Raw genomic sequence first — 18,531 nt, 5'->3', positions numbered from 1 at the left:
CAACAATCCTGTAAAAAGGTAGCAAGAACCAATATTATAAATTTTGCCCTTTGAATTTCCTAGAATAGTTACCAAGTAGAAAAAGTTTGGCAAAAGTAATTTGAATGGCAAATCACATTTTTTGAACCATACAACTTGATACTTTTCTATTGCATTGCCAGATTATTTTATTTTAGTAAGCTATATACAATATATTTAGTATGCTAAATACAATATGCTATATACAATATACAACCTTTCCTAAGAGGTCAACAAGGTTGAAATTTATTTTTCTCTATTGTTGATCTTGAAAAGTCATCCAATTGGGTTACTAGAGCATTTGTAAAAGCAAGTGTCATTTTTTTCCTGTCAATTTTCCTGATATCTAAAATATGTATGAATTTTTATTTTTATGTCATCCTGTATTTGGAACATTTTCTGCTACACTTTTGCAGCATTTGCAGCCTTAAGTACTTGTCCTATATCAATGGGGATCTTCTGTTGTCATTTGTTTACCTCTCTGTCTCTAGAGATTAACATGAGGACACAAATCATGACTTAAAAATCTTTATACCTTGTGCCTAGTAAATAATTCAATAAACATCAGCAAATTGGTGAATAAGAATGGACTTCTAGAGAGATCATCATGCCAATGAAAACAGGTAATGCTTGACATATTAGAACGATGGTAGATAGGATATAGGACTAGCTTGCAGATCCCACTTGGATGGCCAGAGCAGCATGTGGAGACTCACATCGTGAACTTTTGCTCCAATAACTTCCACAGGAACATACCAGAAACTCTCAGAGAATCCACAGATCCTTTGAAGGAACTGGGACACCATTGCAGGCTCCCTGAGATGCTGAAAAGCTGTGAATCTGCTTGCTTTCTCAAAGGGGAGGCTCATGGTCTGGGGCAAGTTCTCAGCCCTTGTCACTGGCTGCCTGGAAATAGACTGGGTGCTGTCGTGGTGGGGATGGTGGGAGTGAGACCAGCCTTTAAGACAGTGGGCTGTGTGGGAGCAGGGTGAAGCCTGTGACTGCCAGCTTTCCCCCACTTTCCTGGTGACCTGTATGACTCAGCAGACACAGCCATAATCTCCCTGGGTAATAATATAACTCTACTGAACTGGGAACTACACCCTTATCTCTCACAGTAGCCACAGCAAGCCCTGCCCATGGAGAAGCTGAGCTCAGACAAGCCTAACCCTGCCCCTACCTGGTGGTCTTTCTCTACTGCCCTGGCAGCTGAAGACAAAGCTCATATTCTCTTGCGAGCTTGATGGCCTGCCCACTGCCTGAAAAACCTGAATACTTAACCAGGTGTCCCTAGGGCAAGTCTGCATCCTCCCTATATGACCACAGCTAATGTGCTCTTGAAAGCACCACCTCCTGGCTTGAGGCCAACCCACACAAAACAGGTGCACTAAACAAAAACACAACCAAGGACCGTCACAGAGTCTACTTTACTCCCCTGCTAAGTCCACAAGAGCAGGTGCTGGTGTCCATGCTGTCAGACCTGAAGATGGATCACATCACAGGACTCTTTGCAAACAATCCCCAGTACCAGCCAAGATCCTGGTAGCTCCCCTGTGTGGCTAGACCCGGAAGAGCAAAAACAATCACTACAGTTCTGCTCTCAGGAGGCCCCATTCCTAGGGGAAGGGAGAGAACACCACATCAAGAGAGCACCCCATGGGATAAAAGAATGTGAACAGCAGCCCTTGAATCCCAGATCTTCCCTCTGACATAGTTTACCCAAATGAGAGGAACCAGAAAAATAATTCTGGTAATATGACAAAACAAGGTTCTACCTAATGAGAAGGAACCAGAAAAACAATTCTGATAATATGACAAAAGAATATTCTTTACCACCCCCTAAAGATCATACCAGATCACCAGCAATGGATCCACACCAAGATGAAATCTCTGAATTGCCAGAAAAAGAATACAGAAGGTTGATTATTAAGCTAATCAAGGAGGTACCAGAGAAACATGAAGTCCAACTTAGCGAAATTAAAATCATGATACAGTAAATGAAAGGAAAAGTCTTCAGTGAAATAGACAGTGTAAATTAAAAACAAACACAAATTCTGGAAATTAAGGACCACATAGAGAAATGCAAAATGCACTGGCAAATCTCAGCAATAGAATAAAACAAGCAGAAGAAAGAACTTCAAAGGTCGAAGACAAGGCTTCTGAATTAATCCATCAAAGATGAAGAAAAAGGAATTTAAAAAACTAACAAAGCCTCCAAGAAGTTTGGGACTATGTTAAACATGCAAACCTAAGAATAATTGGTGTTCCCAAGAAAGAAGAGAAATTTAAAAGTTTGGAAAACATATTTGAGGGAATAATCAAGGAAAACTCCCCCTGCCTTGCTAGACATCTAGACATCCCCAGTACAAGAAGCTCTCACGATACCTGGGAAATTCATTGCCAAAAGATCATGGCCTAGGTACATAGCCATCAGGTTATCTAAAGTCAAGACAAAGGAAATGATCTTAAAAGCTGTAATGTGGTTGATGGGTGTAGCAAACCACCATGGCACGTGTATACCTATGTAACAAACCTGCATGTTCTGCACATGTACCCCAGAAGTTAAAGTATAATACTAATAAAAAAACAAGCTGTGAGGCAAAAGCATTAGATAACCTATAAATGAAAATGTATCAGATTAACAGGAGATTTCTCAGCAGAAACTCTACACGCTAGAAGGAATTGGGGTCCTATTTTTGACCTCCTTAAACAAAACAATTATAGGCCAAGAATTTTGTATCCAGTGAAAGTAAACTTCATAAATGAAGGAATGGTAGTCTTTTCCAGACCAAAAAAAACTGAGAGAATTCGCCACTACCATCCAGCACTAAAATAACTGCCAATAGAGGCTCTAAATCTTGAAATAAATCCTCAAAATACACCAAAATAGAACCTCCTTAAAGCATAATTCTCACAGACCTACATAACAATAACAGAATAAAAAAATGCGTTCCAGCAACAAATAGCATGATGAATAGAAAAGCACCTCAAATCTCAATAATAACATTGACTGCAAATGGCCTTAATGTTCCACTTAAAAGACATATAATGGCAGAATAGATAAGAATTCACCAACCAAGTTTCTGGGAGGCTCACCTAACACATAAGGACTCACATAAACTTAAGGTAAAGAGATGGAAAAAGAATTCTGTGCAAATAGACACCAGAAACAAGTAGGAAGTAGCTATTTTCATATCAAACAAAACAAACTTTAAGGCAACAGCAGTTAAAAAAAGACAAAGACGGACATTATATAATGATGAAAGGACTAGTCCAACAGGAAAATATCACAATTCTAAATATATATGCACCTAACACTGGAGCTCCCAAATTTATAAAACAATTATTACTAGACCTAAGAAATGAGAGAGACGGCAACACAATAATAATGGGGGACTATAATACTTCACTGACAACACTATACAGGTCATGAAGACAGAAAGTCAACAAAGAAACAATGAATTTAAACTATATCCTATCACAAATGGACTTAACATATTTACAGAACATTCTACTCACCAACTATAGAATACACATTCGATTCCTCAGCAAATGGAACATTCTCCAAGATAGACCATATGATAGGCCACAAAACAAGTCTCAGTAAATTTAAGAAAATCTAAATTATGTCAAATATTCTCTCAGACCACAGGGGAATAAAATTGGAAATCAACTCTGAAAGGAACCCCCTAAATTATGCAAATACATGGAAATTAAATAACCTCCTGTATGAACATTGGGTCAACAATGAAATCAAGATAAAAATAAAAAATTATTTGAACTGAATGATAATAATGACACAATCTGTCAAAACCTCTGAGATACAGCAAAAATGGTGCTAAAAGGAAACTTCATCTCATTAAATTCCTACACCAAAACATCTAGAAGAGCACAAATAGACAATCTAAGGTCATACTTCATGGAACTGGAGAAACAAGAACAATCCAAACCCATATCCTGCAGAAGAAAAGAAATAACAAAGATCAGAGCAGAATAAAATGAAGTTGAAACAACAACAATGACAACAAAAATACAAAAGATAAACAAAAAGCTGGTTCTTTGAAAAGATAAATAAAATTGATAGACCATTAGCAAGATTAACCAAGAAAAAAAAAGAGAAGGTCCTAATAAACTCAACTGGAAACTAAGCAAGAGATATTATGACTGATAACACAGAAATACAAAGATTATTCAAGGCTGCTATGAACATCTTTACTTGCATAAACTAGAAAACTTAGAGGAGATGAATAAATTCCTGGAAATATACAACCCTCCTAGATTAAATCAGGAAGATATGGAATCTATGAACAGACCAATAACAAGCAGGGAGACTGAAATGATAATAAAAATTTGCCAACAAAAAAAGTCCAGGGCCAGACGGATTCACAGCTGAATTCTGTCAGACATTCAAAAAGGAATTGGTACCAATCTTACACTATTTCAAAAGATAGAGAAAGAGGTAGTCCTCCTGAATCATTCTATGACGGCAATATCACCCGAATATCAAAACCAGGGAAAAACAACAAAAAAAAGAAAACTACAGACCAATACTCCTGATAAACATAGATGCAAAAATCCTCAACAAAATACCAGCAATCAAAGTCCAACAGGATATCAAAGAGATAATCCACCATGATCAAGTGGGTTTTACCAGTGATGCAGGGGTGGTTTAACATACATAAGTCAATCAATGTGATACACCAAATAAACAATTAAAAACAAAAATTACATAATCATCTCAACAGATGCGGAAAAAGCACTTGACAAAATCCATCATCCCTTTATGTTTAAAATCCTCAGCAAAATCATCATAGAAAGGCATACCTTAAAGTAATAAAAGCCATTTATGGGCCGGGCACAGTGGCTCACACCTGTAATCCCAGCACTTTGGAAGGCCGAGGTGGGCGAATCACCTGAGGTCAGGAGTTCGAGACCAGCCTGCTTAACATGGCAAAACCGTGTCTCTACTAAAAATACAAAAAATTAGCCAGGCATGGTAGTGTGGGCCTGTAATCCCAGCTACTCGGGAGGCTGAGGCAGGAGAATAGCTTGAATCCAGGAAGCGGAGGTTGCAGTGAGCCAAGATTACGCCACTGCACTCCAACCTGGACGACAAGAGTGAAACTCCGTCTCAAAAAAAAAAAAAAAAAAAAAAAGCCATTTACGACAAACCCACAACCAACATTATACTGAACAGGGAAAAGTTGAAAGCATTCTCCCTGAGAAGTGGAACAAGACAGGAATGCCTACTTTTACCACTTCTATTTAACATAATACTGGAAGTTCTAGCCAGAGCAATCAGATAAGAGAAAGAAATAAAGGGCATCCATATCAATGAAGAGAAAAGTCCAGCTGTTGCTGTTTGCTGATGATATGATTGTCTCTAGAAAACCCTAAAGATTCATTTGAATGAAAAATTAACTTCATAATCATGGGAAATGTAAAGTTTGTCAAGAAACTATTGTGTGTTTATTTGACAATGTTATTTATGTTCATATTCTGTTTCTAAACATATTACAGTGGAGAATTTCTCATATTAATGCCACCTGAGTAGCAGATCTTTGAGCAATCTCTGTCAGTTTTCTGCTAAAATACATTTAAAGATACAAGGATAAAAACTGAAATATAAGACCCATAGTTTGGGTAAATTATCTACTAATATAAAGAATATAAAGGTATTGAGAAAGAAACCTACCCAGCTTCACTTCCGTTCTGACTCTAGGTTTGTTTCATAAAATAGGGTCCTCTGGAAAAGAAAAAAGAAAAAAAAAGATAAAATAGAATTTATATACTTATCTCTGTGGTAAATAGAAAAATGGTTGCCAAAAATGACCATGTCTTAATCACCAGAACCTGTGAATATGCCATTATACATGGCAAAATGGACTTTGCATGATTAATTAAAGACCATGAAATTGGGAGATAATTCTGGAATGTCTCATGCACTCAGTCTAATCACATGGGTCCTTGAAAGGGGAGAACTGGCCAGGTGCAGTGCTGTAATCCTAGCACTTTGGGAGGCTGAGGGGGGCAGGTCACCTAAGGTCAGGAGTTGGAGACCAGCCTGGCCAATATGGTGAAACCCCATCTTTACTAAAAATACAAAAATTAGCCCAGCTTGGTGGCGTGGGCCTGTAATCCCAGCTATTTGGGAGGCTGAGGCAGGAGAATTGCTTAAACTCAGGAGGGCAGAGGTTGCAGTGAGCCAAGATTGTGCCATTGCACTCCATCCTGGGTGACAGAGCAAGACTCTGTCTCAAAAACAAAAAAACAAAAAAGTGGAGAATCTTGTTAAGTTGTGGTCAGAGATGTGGCTTAAGGACTTGATCCATTGTTACTGGCTTTGAAGATGAAAGAAAGGGCCTATAAATAAATGAACAGGGGCAAATGCTAGGAGCTGAGAATGGTAACAAAGTGGATTCTCTACTATAGTCTCCAGAAACAAAACAAAACAAAACAAAACACACAACCATGCCAAACCCCTGGGTGCTTAGCTCAGTCATACCCATGCTTCAGCCTCCAGATGTGGGATAACAACATATTACAGCAGCAGTAGAAAACACACAGTCTCTGTATGAGCTTGGATTTACAGACTTAGTATCTACACTAACCAGAAAATTGGGAGGCCTTGTCTTTAACCCCAGAAGCCTGATTTAACTTACTTCCCTATCCACCCAAAATCTCAGGACACCTGCCATCCACAGCAAACACCAGAAAAGTGGGCAGGAAGGGTATATGGATATGTTTGTATTTGAGTTGGAAAACTAAAGCCAGTCTGCCAATTCACTATTTTTAGTACCCGTGTCAAGATCTACTTATCTATATATCTACACACACACACACACACACACACACATACACACAATGCATAAAACAACTTCATCAGGTAACTGTTATCCATTTAACTAGTGAGAGATGTACACATAGAGATAGTACATAGCATGTGACTTGTAAGAGATGGAGCATGGGATTTGAATTCAAGTTTGATACCAAAGGCTTACAAGGTGTGTTTTTTTGTGTGTGTCACACAATTCAGCCACAATAAATAGGTTTATGTCATTCTTTTTTATTAAAATCATGTCCATGCATTTCCTGTATTCTAGTTCTTGTGTTATTTTTTATTTTATTGATAATAGCCTTCCTTCATCTCAGAGCTTGTATTCTGGTAGAGATAATCTTTTTTCTATGAGAAACTAAATCTGTATTTTATATACCTATTTTTTATTAAAATAAACCACAGTAATGGAAAATCCTAATCAAAATGATTTTTAATAAGAAAGTGTATTGGGGTATGTAAGTTAGAAGTCCTGAGGTTGGGTTGGCATCACATAAATCAAATAAGACATGATCCAGGATAACTCAAACATGTTACCAGTTTTTTTCTTTTTATTTAGTTTTTCCACTCTGCTTGTCAAGCAGTTAATTTTCTTCAAAGCTTCTTTCCTTCTTTCTCCACAATGGTTAGTCACCAGTTCTTAAGCTTACATTATCCATTGTTCATGTTTTCAAGGATGAGAAATTATCTTTGTTCTAGAATTATCATGAAATTCTGAGAGTTATTCTGATTAAACCAATTTAGGTTACATGCTACCCATGAAACACTATTCTTGAGAGATTTAATGCACTGATTGGCTTCTGTTATATATTCCTGGAAATAGAGTCAGCTTTCTAGAATCAAATGAATCCCCCAAAGACAAGTTGCCTTGTCTCAAGGGAAGTGATGTTGGAGAGGTTAATAAGGTAAGGAGAAATATGTGTATAATTAACAAACAGAAAAAATATTGTAAATGTAATTTCCTTGGGGAAAGGATTTTACCTTTTTTAATCGTTTTTAAAAATCACTATTCATCATTGCAGAATTCATTTGATCTTGACAAAAGTTTATAATAAATAAAACAAATATATATGTACTTATGTGACTATACATATAAAACACCTAAGATACTACAAAGACAAATTATGAGAATTAATAAGTGAATACTGTATTAGTTAATTCTGATGCAACATAAATATACAACAATAAACTTTTCTTAAATGACAGCAGTGAAAGAATTGAAATTTATAAAAATTTTAAATTTATAGTTGTGGAAAAATATGAACTATACTTGAAATGTTGCTGTGTATTAAATGTTACTTAAAAAAATAAAATTGGGTCTCTACTCCACACAATATTTAAACAGTTTTTAGGTAGATTAAAATTTTAAAGCAAAAGACAAAATTTCATAATATTTAACAGTAAATTTTAGTCTTTTCATTACTTAGTATAATAAAGGGTTTCTTAAAGCATTAAAATATAAACAAAGGAAATTATTGATAAATGTAAGTATCATAAAATTTAAATTTTTTCTGTAAGGATTTCATAAAATATACAAGACAAGACACAGAAAGACAGAAAATGTTGCATTGGGCTGTCAACCAATAGTTAGTATTCAGATTATGGAGCATTTTGACAATAAGGGAAGACAACACAACAGGAGAATGGACCAAATATGGAAAAGGATGTCCACATGAGAGGAATCATAACTGAACACTAACCAATGAAAAATTATTAACCTTACTAGTAATTAGGAAAGTACAAATTAAAAGCACAGTGAGATAGTATTCTCTATCCATCAGATTGGAAAAATAAAATTCTAAATTGCAATAATCCTACCTCTTGGTAGTCAACCCAGAGGACTTTTTGCACATGTACACAAGGTAACAAGTAAAAGAAAGATGCATCTACAATTGTTTTTACTGGGGAAACAGAAAGGATCCAAATGTCTGGTAACATGACAATTAAAAAAACATAGTGACTGTATTACTCAGCTAAGGCTGCTATAAAAAATACCACAGACTGGACAGCTTATATAACAAAAATTTATTTCTCAGGGTTCTGGAAGTTGGAAGTTCAAGATCAAGGTTTCAGCAGGTTTTGTTCTCCTGAGACCTCACATGAGCTGTTCTCTGTACCAACCTGGTGTCTCTCCCTTTTCTTTTAATGACACTAGTCCTATTAAATTAGAGGCCCATCCTTGTAATCTCATTTAACCTTGATTACCTCTTTGGAGGCCCTATTTCCTAATACATCACATTGGGGATTAGGGATTCAACATATGAATTTCTTAGGATGCAATGCAGTTCAGTCCATTAAGAGTGACACATTCATATAATGGATCACTGCAGAGCAGTGAAAATATATTATCCATAAGGATGAATTTCACAAACAAAATGTTATGTACAAAAAGCAAGCATCATATAAAGTTTTAAGATATGGAAGTAATGCATATTAATTGCTTTGGAAGAAAGTCATTTATAATAAACACATAAGTAACTGCATAATAATAATTGAGAAATTCAAAATTGTCTTTCCTTCTGCAGGGGAAAAGATGAAGATTCAATAAAGAATGTGTATACCATATTGGATACTTCAGCTCAACTGTGGTGAGTTTTTTATTTTTTAGGCTGAGTGGTACAAATATGCTTGTTTATTCTACTTCTTTGTTTGCATTAACTTTTACGTTTAAAATATATATAGTGCAATAATTTTGTGTGAAGTAATCTTGTAGAATCTTAGGATACATTGGTAAACATGCTAAGATACCTACTGTCATGAAGCTTATATTCTATTGCAGTAAACAGACAATAAACAGTAAGCAAAACAAAACAGCCAAATGCATATAGTCCTTGCTATGGTTTGGACATTTGTTCCATCCAGACTTCACGTTGAAATTTAATCCAAAATATTGAACGTGGGGCCCAATGGGAGGTATTTGGTTCATTAGGGTAGATGCCTCATGAATAGGTTATGCCCTCCCTGGGGAGCATAAGTTCTCATTCTCTTTGTTTCCATGAGATATAGTTGTTAAAATGAGCCTGGCACCTCTCCCTTTTCTCTTTTGCTCCCATTTACATCATGTGATCTCTGTACTCAGACCCCCCTTTCACTAGCCAGTCTAAGGCTGTTGACCATAAGCAGATGTCCAACCTTGAACTTTCCAGCCATCAAAATTGTGAGCCAAATAAACAACGAATATGGATTCTCAGGTATTCCTCTTATTTATTTAGAGACAGTCTTACTCTGTAGCTCAGCTCCCCGCCACCATCCTGGGTTTAAGCTATTCTTTCCTGCCTCAGCCTCCCAAGTAGCTCAAGTACTTGGGATTACAGGCATGCACTACCACACCTAGCTAATTTTTGTATTTTTAGTAGAGACGGCTTTCCTGTGTTGCTCAGGCTGGTCTGGAACTCCTGGGCTCAAGTGATGGGCCCAACTTAGCCTCTCAAAGTGCTGGGATTACAGGCATGAGCCACCACGCCCGGCCAGGTAATCCTCTTTACAAACAGAAACAGACAAGACAAACTTTTAGGAAAAATAAAAGTTGAGCATATATTTTTTTCAAAAGGATATATATTTTTCAGTATTTGTTTTCATGCAGAAGAATTGTTTTCTTTTTATTATATATCTTTTGAACATTTCTGAATTGATCAGAACTTTTTCTCAAATTCACTGCCACAGTAAATATGTAGGCATTTGTTATATGTTACGCATTTTATATTTAGTTGTAACTTCCTTCTAAATATTTAATTTCAATGCTAATATACTTGTAAGCTGACTTAATTCTATCTTTAAAAATCTTTGGAATATAAACAAATAAATAAGAAAGGAGCAAAATATCAAGTAATCCTCACATTGCAAACAGATTGAATACGAAAAGTATATCTGTTAGTTATTCACTTAGAGCATAATACATATGCTCTTTTTTCAGTAAATTTAAAAATTTTTATCAGCTACCAATAGCAAAATTATGAAGAGCAAATTGAAAAAATTAATGCCAATGCTAATAAATGATAAAAATATTTTGATTATATTAGTTATTCAAAAATACAAGTTAATAATAATTTAACTTATACCAGCAAATATGTATGGCTATGGCTACATATATATAATGAAAATTGGGGAATTAGCTTTTACTACCACATATTAAAGAAAACAAGGTATATCCAGATGATACCATCAAAAGCATTATTTTGAAAAATGTTAAAGCACTTAGAAAATACACATACTTTCTAAAGACACATATTAGAATATTCAGTGGAAACTGAAGAATACAAAATTATTTTCTGTGACAAATTCTTTGTTCCTGATTATGTAATATACACATGCATACAGAAAGATAAAAATAATGTTTGATATTTAATGAGCGCTTGCTTTGTGTCAGACACTGAGCTGAGGATTTTATCAGGATTATTTCAGTAAACCTTGTAAGAACCCTTTGATGTAAGTACCAATATTGTCTACATTTGACAGATGAGATGAATTTTAGAGAGATTAAGTTTACAAACCTAGTTATTGTGGAATCCAGGATATGAACCAAAGAAGTGAGACTCCAGAACCTATGCTTTTAATTACTGTCCCGACTTGGAGGTCAATTGAGGTTACTCTTTATGATAAAAATATAATTAGTTAGAGATTAAAGTAAGAATCCTGCTTCTAAAGGTAAAGCCCATGCTGTCCCAAATGTAATGCAAATTCCTAGGGGCTTATATTATCATTTTCTTTTGATTCATGGTGGTGATATTCATTATAGCACCATAAACTGTGTATGTATAGGTGAAACCTCTGTCGTTCAGTTCTTGGCAGTCCTCGATCTGGAAAATTATTGCTTGCCCCATTTTCCCTTAGGCTAGAGCTTCCTAATCTTGTGATTTTTTTTCTCTCTTCTCACTCTCCTCTCTTCTTTTCTTTTCTCTACCTTATTCTGACTCACTGTTCATTTCCTATACAGATTAATTTGTTTTCTTCCAAGCATGTTGTCTGAGAGGAATCTTTCAAGACATTTTGCTGGGTGCAAAAATAATTTTGGTTTTTGTCATTACATTTAATGGCAAAAACCACAATTATTTTTGCACCAACCTGATACTTGCCTGCTACATAAAATGAACGGATAATCTAAACAGAATTTATATATATATATAGAGAGAGAGAGAGCAATATACATTTGGGAAAATTTTTGATCTAAGAATTATTGAAAATATATATAGTCACAATACCATGTTTCCCTCAACAATTGGAAAAGCTTTAAAAGATATATTATTTAATACTGAAAAAGGTGTTTTGGCAGGAGTACTCACTGGTGTGACTTTGCATGGCTATTTCTGGAAAGTAATTTGGCACTATATTAAAAATAATCTCGGTACTAAATTCGTATACTTTGGCCCAAGAATTCTATAAATATCTTCTAAATGCAAGACAGAAGACCACAGACATTATAGGTGTTTCAATAACATATATCAGAGCTAGCTTTAATATGAGAGGCTGAGCACCCATGGTTCTAAGTTACACATTGTCAGGAAGTATTCCACAGCAAAATTTTCTAAGGACCAAAAATTACTGCTATAAATGATGAATTATTTTCAATTTACAGAGTCACCAACACAAACAAAAGGAAACAGATATTTTCCTCAAATCTCTACCAACACCACCGCCATGGAAAATGGTGATTCCATGACTAGATGACATTTAACTCTGGTAGTAGACACATCACTGGTTCTCTTTTACTCCCTGAAGTTTGAAGTATTTCAATTATCAGAGCCCTGATGAAGTTTGCTTAAATGTTCTTAGTCCACGTTCACCCAAAAATGTTTTATATGATAGATCATCAATGTTGGTTGAATCCAAGTTTCTTTTATCCCTAAAGGAGTCTTCAGATAATCATGTGAATTGGCAGATCTAAATTAATACATAGAAAAAGTGCAAAATTCAAATGGAGATATTGGAGGTTGGATATAAACCTCCAATATCTTATATGAGTAGGAATAGACCTCAGGTTTATCTGACATGTCTTGTTATAAACATGTATATAGATTGTTTATCATTTGCATGCCTGTATATCTGGAGCTCTCTAGATCTAGTATCAAAAGTAAACTACCTGTCAAATTCAACCTCCATCACCACCTGCTGGGAACTATTTCAAATTGCATCCAAAGATCCTAGAGGACTGATGCTGTTCCTTCTTCTCAGCCACACTCCTTTAGATATTCACTTAGGAATTATAGAGAGAGGAAAGGTCGGTGTCACACAACCTTTTCAGTAATATTATCGGGAAATTCGGAATTTATTTGTAAATTAATAAATAAGAAACAGGATGAAAGAAAGTTTATACATGAAACTGTGGTATAATTCTACTGAATACTTTGAGGTTTTGTGTTCTTTCTTGTATATTAGAAAAACTAATTACAAAATATTAGCTACTAATGAATGACTTTTCATCAGTGAATATTTATCTACTGATACACAAAATGCAGAGATGTTTGTTAGTACTTTATGGATTATTTTAAAGATTCCAGGTGTTTAGTTCATCTGCATATAAATATGACACCCACACAAGCATGCAAGTTTATTCACCAGAGTAAATGAGGCCCCTCTAGCTATATACTTTGTACTTTCTTCAGAGATCGATTCAGCAAGAACCACATTATTTATTCAGGGTGACATTAAGATGTTCGTTCTTCACAAGAATAAACACATTGATAATGTTTATGTTTCATTTTCTGTGGAACACCTACACTTAAATACAGCAGAGGAGTGCATGACATTTTCTTTGCATTTTTCATTTCAACATGTGATTATAGCTTTCTGTTTGTGGTTAGTCACTTGTGCAAGATTTCCCAATTTAAGATTTTAAATATTATACTTCTAGCTTTCCAAATAAGTAACCTCAGCATGATTTCATTATTTCTGCTCTTTGATAGAAGTAGATAGTAAAAATTTACAAATACAGGAGGGCACCAAATTCTATTTCTCCAAAGAGAGTTGAAAGGAAAAATAAATATAGAAAGCATTGAACATGAGGAAAGTCACAATAGTCATATAAAACTCTGGATAAAACAAACCTCCTAAAGGAACAGATGGGTCTTTTTACAATGAACTGAGCATTTTTATGGCTCACTGGAGCTCATACTATAAAGTGTCAATGAAGAAGGTTAGATAAGTCTCTAAACTAAGATTCTGCCTTCATAAGGGATAGTAAACAACTCCAGGATGTATCCAAAGGGCTTTTTAGTTCCTGCTACACAAACAACAAATATAGAAGACAAGGTATAGCTAAGGCAAGATCCATTCTTTCATAGTTGGTAAAAAAAAAAAAAAAAAAAAATGGTTCTTTGGTTTCTGGGCTTAGAACCTTCCTGTTGCCTATTTAGGGTTAACATCAGTTGCACGTTTAACTCTTTAGGCTCTTGGCCCCAAAGCTATTGCTGATCATTTAATTCTATATATTTCACTTTCTGATAGAACAGAAGTTATTTCCAGATCCCACAGCAGAGATTTCTTTATATCCATATATATATATATGGATATATATATATATGGATATATATATATGGATATATATATATATGGATATATATATATATGGATATATATATGGATATATATATAGATATATATATGGATATATATATATATGGATATATATATATGGAGATATATATATGGATATATATATATGGATATATATATGGATATATATATATGGATATATATATGGATATATATATATGGATATATATATGGATATATATATATGGATATATATATATATGGATATATATATGGATATATATATGGATATATATATGGATATATATATATGGATATATATATGGATATATATATATGGATATATATATGGATATATATATATGGATATATATATGGATATATATATATGGATATATATATGATATATATATATGGATATATATATGGATATATATATATGGATATATATATATGGATATATATATGGATATATATATATGGATATATATATGGATATATATATATGGATATATATATGGATATATATATATATGGATATATATATATGGATATATATATATGGATATATATATATGGATATATATATGGATATATATATATGGATATATATATATGGATATATATATATGGATATATATATATGGATATATATATGGATATATATATATGGATATATATATATATGGATATATATATGGATATATATATATATGGATATATATATGGATATATATATATATGGATATATATATGGATATATATATATATGGATATATATATGGATATATATATATATGGATATATATATGGATATATATATATATGGATATATATATGGATATATATATGGATATATATATATATGGATATATATATATGGATATATATATGGATATATATAGATATATATATGGATATATATATGGATATATATATATGGATAGATATATGGATAGATATAGATATATATGGATAGATATATGGATAGATATATGGATAGATATATGGATATATATATGGATATGGATATATATGGATATATATATGGATATGGATATATATGGATATATATATGGATATATATATGGATATATATATGGATATATATATATGGAGATATATATGGATATATATATATGGAGATATATATATGGATATATATATGGAGATATATATATGGAGATATATATATGGAGATATATATATGGATATATATATGGATATATATAATGGATATATATATGGATATATATATGGATATATATATGGATATATATATATGGATAGATATATGGATAGATATATGGATAGATATATATGGATAGATATATGGATAGATATATATGGATAGATATATGGATAGATATATGGATAGATATATGGATAGATATATGGATATGGATATATATATGGATATATATATGGATATATATATGGACATATATATATGGATATATATATGGAGATATATATATGGAGATATATATGGATATATATATGGAGATATATATGGATATATATATGGATATATACGGATATATATATGATATATATATGGATATATACGGATACATATATACGGATACATCTATACGGATACATCTATACGGATACATATATATACGGATACATCTATACGGATACATCTATATGGATACATCTATATGGATACATCTATACGGATATATATACGGATACATCTATACGGATATATATACGGATATATATACGGATATATATGTCGATATATATATGGATATATATATGGATATATATGGATATATATGTGGATATATATATGGATATATATGTGGATATATATGTGGATATGTATATGTGGATATGTATATGTGGATATGTATATGTGGATATGTATATATGGAGATATATAGGTGGATATGTATATATGGAGATATATATGGAGATATATATGTGGATATGTATATATGGAGATATATATATATGGATATATATATATGGAGATATATATATGGATATATATATATGGAGATATATATATGGATATATATATATGGAGAGATATATATATCCCTTGAAAACCACTGTACAATTACCAAGTGAAAAATTTGTAAGTGAATTTTTAAACTAGAGAAAAAGTTGAACTATTACTCAAAAATCTGATAGAGGTCAATAAAAGTCAAGAGGATGTACAATTTATCTTAGATAATTTAAAGATAAAGTGATACCACATTTGCTAGTATTGAAATGGAAACATAAGTATATTTCCAAAATATAGCCATAAAAGAAATAATTTAACAACAAATATTTTGTTCTAAATAAAATCATAGTAACCAATGTAATCATACTTTGAGTAACTGAAGAAAAAAATTCAATTTGATAAATACTAACATTTCAAATAATTATAGAACATATCTGATACAGAATATACAGTTAATTTATTGTTACTTTAGAAAAGAGTGTAAAGAAGAAAAAATAATGGTTATATTCTCAAACTTAAAAAAATTAGAACTACTTCTTCAGAAGGCATATAGTAGTAATCAATCTCAAAATTAAAAGGAATTGTTCTGACATAAGTTGGTATAGAGAAAGTATTTTGAAATTATATTTTAAAATATGTATTTGATTATTGAAAAGTTAAAATTTGAAATTGGAGAAAAATTCAGTGTTATAAGTGGCATATAATGAAAAATCAGCTTGTGCTCCTTTCCCTCCTAGATGCAACCATGATAAAAACCATATGTAAACCAAGATCTTTACATAGAGTGTTGTTTGACATATTTTCCCACATATTATAATGTAAATTAATTTTAAAAAATTAATATAGTCTTGGCTTATTTTTTCAGATTGCAAAGCACTCCATTGATGGGCATATTACAGTTTATTTTTAATTTTATAGTTTCTAACATTATTTCTTACACCAATGTTGACACTATTTGTATTTGTGTGTATCTGGATAAATATATGTATAGATTTTTTTACCACATTTTGCCAAATCTTTCCTTTGATTGTAAGATATGGCATTATTTTGGTACCATTAAGAAAGAGAAAACAATATAAGATAAATAGTGTATACCTTCAATTATTTAATATATCCAATTTTGGCTGAGCTCAGTGGCTCACGCCTGTAATCCCAGCACTTTGGGAGGCCAAGGCAGGTGGATCACGAGCTGAGGAGGTCGAGACCATCCTGGCTAACACAGTGAAACGCCCGTCTCTATTAAAAATACAAAAAATTAGCCGGGCGTGGTGGCAGGCGCCTGTAGTCCCAGGCACTCGGGAGGCTAAGGCAGGAGAATGGTGTGAACCCAGGAGGCGGAACTTACAGTGAGCTGAGATTGTGCCACTGCACTCCAGCCTGGGCAACAGAGCGAGACTCCATCTCAAAAAAAAAAAAAATCAAATTTTAAAGATGTTAAAGTATGTCTCATAATCAATATAATATAGTATGGTTATGAGTATCTTAGAATCAATGAAATACAGAGCTAAAAATAATATACCTGTGTCAAATTGCCATATTGCCACCCACAGCACCTCAATAATTTACCACACCATTGATAATGCAAGACAATGCCTGTTTCCCCTTTCCAAAAAAGTGCATGTAAATTTTGAATCTTGGCCAATCTCATACATTAAAAAATAGTCTATTTTAACATGTAAAAATGACATTGCTATTTCCTGATCCACAAACTGCTCCAGATTTCCTAAATAAAAGTTGCAAACAAAAAATGAACACTTTGACAAACAATGAAGCTTATTGCACATCTTTTCTGAGGTTGGAAAACAAGAGTTTAATATGCTGTGTGATCTGGGCCCATTCATTTAATTATTCTAAGTCTCAGTTTTTCTTTCTGTAAACTGAAGATAATAATAGATTTTCATGAATTGTCATAATATTGAGTAAAACTAATGTATGTAGGATATTTCTGGAACATAGTGGTACTCTTTGTGTATTAGACATTACTATTATTATTACTGTGCCTGGAATTGGTTCCTTCCGGTGGGTTCTTGGTCTCACTGACTTCAAGAATGAAGCCGCGGACCCTCACAGTGAGTGTTACAGTTCTCAAAGATGGTGTGTCCAGAGTTTGTTCCTTTAGATGTTCAGATGTGTCCAGAGTTTCTTCCTTCCGGTTGGTTCATCGTCTTGCTGACTTCAGGAGTGAAGCTGCGGACTCTTGCAGTGAGTGTTACAGCTCTTAAAAGGT

The 18,531-nt window shown here is 33.2% G+C and overlaps 1 long non-coding RNA gene across 3 annotated transcripts in view; it reads left to right on the top strand.

Annotated features, from left to right (window-relative positions):
* LOC129034979 (uncharacterized) overlaps positions 1–18,531 on the top strand; it is a 143,724-nt gene that overhangs the window by 8,056 nt on the left and 117,137 nt on the right. For 2 of the 3 annotated variants that reach the window (XR_010126140.1, XR_008502061.2), the window contains exon 1: positions 17,281–18,506. This is a non-coding gene — a long non-coding RNA (uncharacterized LOC129034979). Of the gene's footprint in view, positions 1–9,378; positions 9,442–17,280; positions 18,507–18,531 lie in introns of those variants that run through there. The other variant, XR_008502062.2, reaches the window with a different exon arrangement.

The sequence above is a fragment of the Pongo pygmaeus genome, chromosome 3, assembly GCF_028885625.2.
Source record: "Pongo pygmaeus isolate AG05252 chromosome 3, NHGRI_mPonPyg2-v2.0_pri, whole genome shotgun sequence".
In the NCBI taxonomy this organism is placed as follows: domain Eukaryota; kingdom Metazoa; phylum Chordata; class Mammalia; order Primates; family Hominidae; genus Pongo; species Pongo pygmaeus.
Note: the sequence above shows the minus strand (reverse complement) of the source record. Positions and strands in the feature narration are given on the sequence as shown.